The sequence below is a fragment of the Colossoma macropomum genome, unplaced genomic scaffold, assembly GCF_904425465.1.
Source record: "Colossoma macropomum unplaced genomic scaffold, Colossoma_macropomum, whole genome shotgun sequence".
Classification (NCBI taxonomy): domain Eukaryota; kingdom Metazoa; phylum Chordata; class Actinopteri; order Characiformes; family Serrasalmidae; genus Colossoma; species Colossoma macropomum.
The window spans coordinates 7,079,717-7,086,627 of NW_023494786.1; the positions used below are offsets into that span (position 1 = coordinate 7,079,717).

The 6,911-nt window shown below is 43.6% G+C and overlaps 1 long non-coding RNA gene across 1 annotated transcript in view; it reads left to right on the forward strand.

Annotated features, from left to right (window-relative positions):
* LOC118799340 overlaps window positions 1-5,761 on the forward strand; it is a 42,415-nt gene extending 36,654 nt beyond the window's left edge. The window contains exon 3 of the long non-coding RNA XR_005006111.1: window positions 5,665-5,761. This is a non-coding gene — a long non-coding RNA (uncharacterized LOC118799340). The remainder of the gene's footprint in view (window positions 1-5,664) is intronic.
* The last annotated feature ends 1,150 nt before the right edge of the window (window positions 5,762-6,911 follow it).

The window sequence follows — 6,911 nt, forward strand, 5'->3', positions numbered from 1 at the left end:
GACCACTTTGGCACTGGCACAGTGGTGGCGGTCTTGAAGCTAGTTGGGACTAGCCTGGGCCAGCGACAGATTGAAAATGTCTGTGAAGGCCCCACCCAGCTGCTTAGCACAGGCTTTTAGCACATGACCAGGTACTTCATCAGGGCCAGATGCCTTTCGTGCATTCACCCTGCTCAGAGTGTGACAGACATCCGCGGTGGAGAGTGTGAGTGGCTGCTCATCAGATGGTAAATCTGTTCTGGGGAAGACCAACTTATTTCCCCAGTCAAAACAAGAAGTATTTGAGCTCATTGCGGAGTGAGGCACAGTTGATAGGGGGCATAGTACTAGATGGTTTAAAGTGAGTAATTGACTGTATGCCTTGCCACATACGCTGGGGGTCAGAGGAGTTGAAGTGATCTTCAATCTGCTGTTTGTAGCAGTGTTTGGCCTTTGAGATGCCTCTTCTGAGGTTGGCTCTGGCTGAGCTGTAAGCCTCCTGATCTCCAGACCTAAAGGCAGCATCTCTTGCTTGTTCATCCAGGCCTTCTGGTTAGGGAAGGTTTTTATTATTTTGAGAGTTTTCACTTTATCCACACAGCTGTTGATATATTCTAGGACAGAGTTGGTGTAGATGTCAGTGTTGGTATGAGAGTCTGTGGTGGCCTGGGCTGCCAATACACTCCAGTCTGTGAGCTGGAACTGTTGCTGAAGAAATGAGTCAGCCCCTTCCATCCAGATCTTCACAGATCTTGTTGTGGGTTTCACACGGTTGATGATTGGGGTGTACTTGGGGAGCAGGAACAAAGAGAGGTGGTCAGACTGTCCCAGGTGGGGGAGGGGTGTGGCTTTGAAATATAGAAGGGTCTGCACTTAATAATCAGGAATTCCAGATCAGCAGAGCAGTGGGTATCAACAACGACAGAGTCTGTGCACCATGCTTTGTTAACATACATGCAAACACCACCACCATGTCTCTTACCCAAAGCTATAGCTGACCTATCTGCTCTGAAGAGAGCGCACCCCTCTAGTTCTAACACACTTTTAGAAACATTGGTGCTTAGCCAAGTTTCCGAAAAAAAAAAAAGCAACAACATGAAACTGCAGTCCATAAGCCTTTTCTGTGTGAGGGTCCAGATTTTTAATTCATCCAGCTTGAATGGTAGGTACTGCTGGCCGGTGTGGGTTTAGCCTTAGCTTAGCACGCAGACCTCCACGCTTACCCCGTCTTTGTTTGCGGTCTTGACGCTAGTATCACGCTTTTCCGGTCAGTATGAATTGCTCGTTTGGTCTTGATGTACTGGTTAGCTTCGGGGGGTAGCTGGTTGAAGTCGAATGGAAGGTCCAAAATTATGTTTTGCAGCGGTGATTAATATCAAGCAGTGTCTGTCTGACGTATCCGAAGTTTGCACGAGTGATTCAAGTGAAAACGCAAGAGATTGAGACGTAAACGGTTACGCTAAAACTGGTGAGACACCAAGCCAGAGAACTTGTAGAGATGAGAATAACCACTCTGCAATGTCTTCTGGGTTTTTCAGACGCTAGAGGGCGCTCCCGAGTGAGTCCAAAATGAATGGGTTTATATGGAGCATTTGAGCAAAATCATAGTTTATAAATGCTTAAACATTTTTAATGTAAAAGGATACATTAATATCCTGAACATAGAACAGCATAAAACATTTTAACACTGCTGTTTTTTTTACAAGCTTTTAAACTCAAGTTATAGGAGTTTCAAAAGGCGCCTTATATATGTTCATGACGTCAGTGAGCGCGAACAGCCAATGAGCTGCTCCGCTCACCAATCAATCATCACGCTCTAGCAGTAATGCCTGTCTTCTGCTTCCCAAAACCCATTTGCTGTAGAAAAAAGGAAATATATAGGTAAGATCCTAATACTTTCTAATAAATCCTTATACTTTCTAAAATGAAAGGAAAGTTCTGGGCAGGTGATTAGAAATTATTTTAACTTTTCTTTTTTAGCCGTTGAGCGCCATTTACTCACATTCATTGAGGACTCACTCGCAGGTACCCTCTGCTGTTTGGCAGTCCTGTTTTTGATATAACGGGGGAAATAGGAAGTGGCCAGGCTCCTCATGAACCGATTCTGGCCGAGCCTCGCGATGCACACGCGCCTCCATCTTGGTCTTGTATGTTTATTTCCAGTACTGACTCATCTTCTGTATTTTTGACTTTGCCTATTTGCCTGATCGCTTTTGGACTCTGTTTGCCTATATTGTTATGTTTATTTTTCTGTACATCTTTTCTATTTTGAATTTGACCTGTGCCGTTTTTGACGATGACTCTGAATCACAATTCAACTAGTAAAGGCCACTTGTTAAGCCGTCATCAGCAAGTACTAGCATGGTAACACAGTCACTCGAGTCATTAGCTCAACAGCAGTCAGAGTAACAGACACAGCTGGTACAGCTCATAGCGAGCATCAAAGATCTAGCCAACCAACTGCAAACTTTGAGTACTGCTGACCAGTAGGAAAGCCCCACCAGTCCTTCTACCCATGCAGGAGCTCTTAGTTCTATTATTCCCGTGAATAAACCCGACAAATTTGATGGGAACCCAGACAAGTGTTGCAGGTTTTTGTTACAATGTTCGGTTTTTTTTCAATAATTCCCCTGCAAGTTCAGATCAGGCTAAGATTTCTTTTTTTAGTATCCCACTTGTCGGCTAGAGAGCTTTCTTGACCACTATGAGTACTTAGTAATGCCTTTCAGTCTCTCAAACTCCCCGTCGGTCATTCAGGCATTCATAAATTATGTTCTGAGAGACATGATTGGCAAATTCGCCATTGCCTACATCGATGACATACCTATGTACTCCCCGTACCTGGAAACTCATGTGAAACAAAGAATAACCAGTTTGTTAAAGGTGAAAATGTGAATTTCATCTCCAGTCACTCTTTCTAGGGTGCATCATCCTTTCCAAGGGCTTCAGTAACATCGCTGCACTTCTAACTGTGTTACTGAAAAGCACACACACAGACACATCATCTAAACCGCTTATCTTTCTGGGTCGCGGTGGGGTGCTGGAGCCTATCCCAGCAGTCATCGGGCGGAAGGCAGGATGTAAAAGAATACATTAATTTCCTGAACATAGAACAGCATAAAACATTTTAACACAGCTGTTTTTTTTTACAAGCTTTTAAACTCGAGTTACAGGAGTTTCAAAAGGCGCCTTATGTATGTTCATGACGTCAGTGAGCGTGAACAGCCAATGAGCTGCACCGCTCAACAATCATCACGCTCTAGCAGTAATGCCTGCCTTCTGCTGCCCAGAACCTGTTTGCAGTAGAAAAAAATAAAATATATAGGTAAAATTTCTTTGTTTTTTTAGTGAAATAAATCCTTCTACTTTCTAAAATGAAAGGAAAGTTCTGCCCATCGCAGGGCAGACAGACATACACACACTCACACCTAGGGGCAATTTAACATGTCCAATTGGCCTGACTGCATGTCTTTGGACTGTGGGAGGAAACCCACGCAGACACAGGGAGAACATGCAGACTCCAAAAAAGCAGTCCAACAAAATTAAATTGGCCAGTACAGGCAGAAAAATCTTTTCACACTCTTAAAGAGGCATTCACCACAGCCCCAATCCTGGACCACCCCGATCCAATGGCACCTTTTGTAGTCAACGTAGATACTTCAGAGACTGGGATCGCCGCTGTTGTTTCCCAACGTTCTGGCAATCCCTCAAAACTTCACCCAGTAGCTTTTTACTCTCACAAACTCTTGACTATTGCAAGAAATTACGAAATTGGAGTCCAAGAACTCTTTGCTGTTAAATTGGCATTAGAGGAGTGAAGACACTGGTTATAGGGTGCCAGTCATCCCTTCATTGTTGTAACCGACCACAAGAACCTAGAATATCTTTGCAATGCTAAACATCTTAACGCTCATCAAGCCTGATGGTCTCTTCTCTTCTCTAGATTTCATTGTAGTATTACATATTGCCCTGGATCTCACAATACGAAAGCTGATGCTCTGTCTAGAATGCACCAAGAAAATGCTGCAGACACTAATGAGACCAACTCCGAACCTACTTTTCCCCCAGATGTTACAATATCTTCTATTTGGTGGGAAATTGATGACAAAATTGAGAAGGCATTAGAAGACACCCAAATACCTAGTCAGTGCTCCCCAGAAAAGATCTATGTTCCCACTCAGTTCCACAATAGACTTATCACCTGGGCCCATTCATCCCTCACAACCAGTCATCCAGGGAAACACGCACACAGCAATTGCTTTGTAATCGGTACTGGTGGGAATCCATGTATCAAGATATCTATTAATTCGTAGCTTCATGCTCTACCTGTTCACAATATAAAACTCTTAAGACACTACCAGTCAGTAAACTTGTCCTCTTGCCTGTGCACGTCAGACCTTGGTTCCATGTAGCTTTAGACATTATTGCTGATCTGCCAGATTTGCAAGGGTTTACGACCATACTTGCTGTAGTGGACAGATTTTCCCATGGTGTGGTTTCATGTGGATTTATCCTGTTTGCCTCTCTCCCCACTGCATTCCTGCATAAACATTAGTTAATCAAGTATTTCTGTATTTTGGCATCCCGGAAGACATCCTGTCTGATAGGAGCCCGCAGTTCACCTCGTAAGTCTTGTGGGTCTTTTTTGAACATATAGGAGTCTCTGCTAGCTTAACCTCTGGATATCATCCCCAATCCAATGGACAAAGTGAACGCATTAACCAAGGACTGGGAGAATTTCTGAGGATGTTTTCCTGTAATAGCCCAACAGACTGGTCACGTTTTCTCCTGTGGAAATCGCCCAAAATTCATTGATTAGCTCAGCTACTGGACTAACCGCTTTCCAATGTGTGATAGGCTGTCACCCTCCTGTTGCACTATGGACTGGCATGGTTTCAGATGTTCCAGCCACAGATGCCTGGATGCAGCAAAGTGAGAGAGTCTGGGAGGAGACTTGAGAATTGAGTTTGCATTACAGTGCAATAAAGAACAAGCAAACATCAACATGGAGAGACTCCCATCTATCAGCTGGGAGATCGAGTTTGGCTATCTACAAGGGATGTCAGAGTCACTGAGGAAAATAAATAACTTTAGTCAAGTACATGGGTCCTTTTAAAGTACTTAAAAGAATTAATGAGGTTGCCTATAAATTGGACTTACCTCTCCATTTTAGAGTTCCCCATTTTTTCCACATCTCACTTCTTAAACCTGTCATTCCAGATTTCATGTCACCCCCACCAGAGCTATATACTGTCTCCAGGAGTCCATCAACCAGAGCTCCAGCACTTGGTAGATTGGGAGGGGTATGGCCCAGAGGAGCAGTGCTGGGTACCAGCCCGTGACGTTCTGGATCCTGGCTTAATCACTGACTTCCAAAGTCAGCATCCAGAGAAACCTACTCCTCGTCCTAGAGTTAGACCAAGGATGGTGCCCCCTAGTTCACTTTCTAATTGTCCTTGGGGTCATCGTAGATGGACCCTGTCTGTCCAGCGCTGTGGCAGCTCTGGGAATGCTCCCGTTCAGGTCTCTGGTTGTGGCCATGGTATTCGTCCTGGCCACCCCGGACTCTTCAGACTTTTTTTTAATGCATTATGGCTAAATTAGATGGCTAAATATGTGGCTCATGGTGCAAGTTACAATGCATTAGGATACAACATTGTTTTGAGCAACTGTTTCCTTTGCCAGGCTGCTGGTCATACACATGGCTGGAGTGCATGAACATGGTTAATCAGATGAGCAGGAACACCTAGTCAGCAGAAGAGGGGACAGATCCATGGATGAATTCTTCAGCTCCACTTTATGAGACTTACTAAGGTAATGCTTGTAAGGGGTTTAAGAATTGTTGGGATGTGTGAGTTCTTCATAAGTGTACGGCTGCTATGCCTGTGTTAGGATTTTGGTAGTACATGGCCACCGTGACAATGTCATCTTTGGGAACAGTGTCTCTGAAAAAGTGGGAATTGTTAAGGCATACAGTCACACATGAATCTCAAAAGGAGCATTTGGTATAGGCCACACTTTGTGATTTTCAGAATCCGTTAGCAGCTGTTATCACAGAACTGAGCATAGCACAAAAAGGGCCAAAGCCACCTTCACCGCCATGCAGATGTTTTGGTAGCACTGAGTACAACTGGTAGTAATGCTTTCATTTCCACAGTGAATCTCACTTTTGGCTATTGTAACATTGAATACATAGAGGTGTATTGCATGCACACCGCTTTCACCTCACCATTTGGATTATATGAGAATAACAGTCAACTGCAGGGCATATGTAATAGCCCAGCTCCATTTATCAGGTTGATACTCTCTGTTGCTATCTTACTATGCTGTTTTGCTGTGCTATTGCCAAATCAATATTCAGCTTAACTTGAAGACCCAGGTCTCAATAGTGTGAAAAAGGGGGAAAAAAGAAAGGTGACAAAAAGAATGCTTATCATGGCAGCTGAGTGTAAGTCGGCATTCCAATAGTTAAAACATGCTAAATTGTTCAAACCAGTCATACTGAGCTGTAGTCATCCAGACTTTAGCATTCTTGGTCTCTGTTGATGCCTCTTGTAATGCCTTGGATAGGATCTCTCTTAAGTGCATGAGGACGGAATAGAAGCATGACCAATTACGTTTAATAGTAATCTTATTGTCAGAGTGTTTAGCATACAGATTAAAATTCTTTGCTGTGATGGGGACAGTATGTCACAAATAAGCCACTGCTTGAAGGGATGCACTTTTACAGTATAGAACAAACAAACTCCTAACTTGCATTTTAACAAAAATCACAACTGGATTCTTGTGAGCAGAGATGGGTTGCCAAAATGTCCCCAATGGTTTTGACATCACCTGCATTCCAAGCCCAAAGGATAGTGACAGACTAGTAAAGAGACATTTTAAGGCCAAGTGCACTGCACTGCCTTATCCAGATTCTCTATCAAGAATTG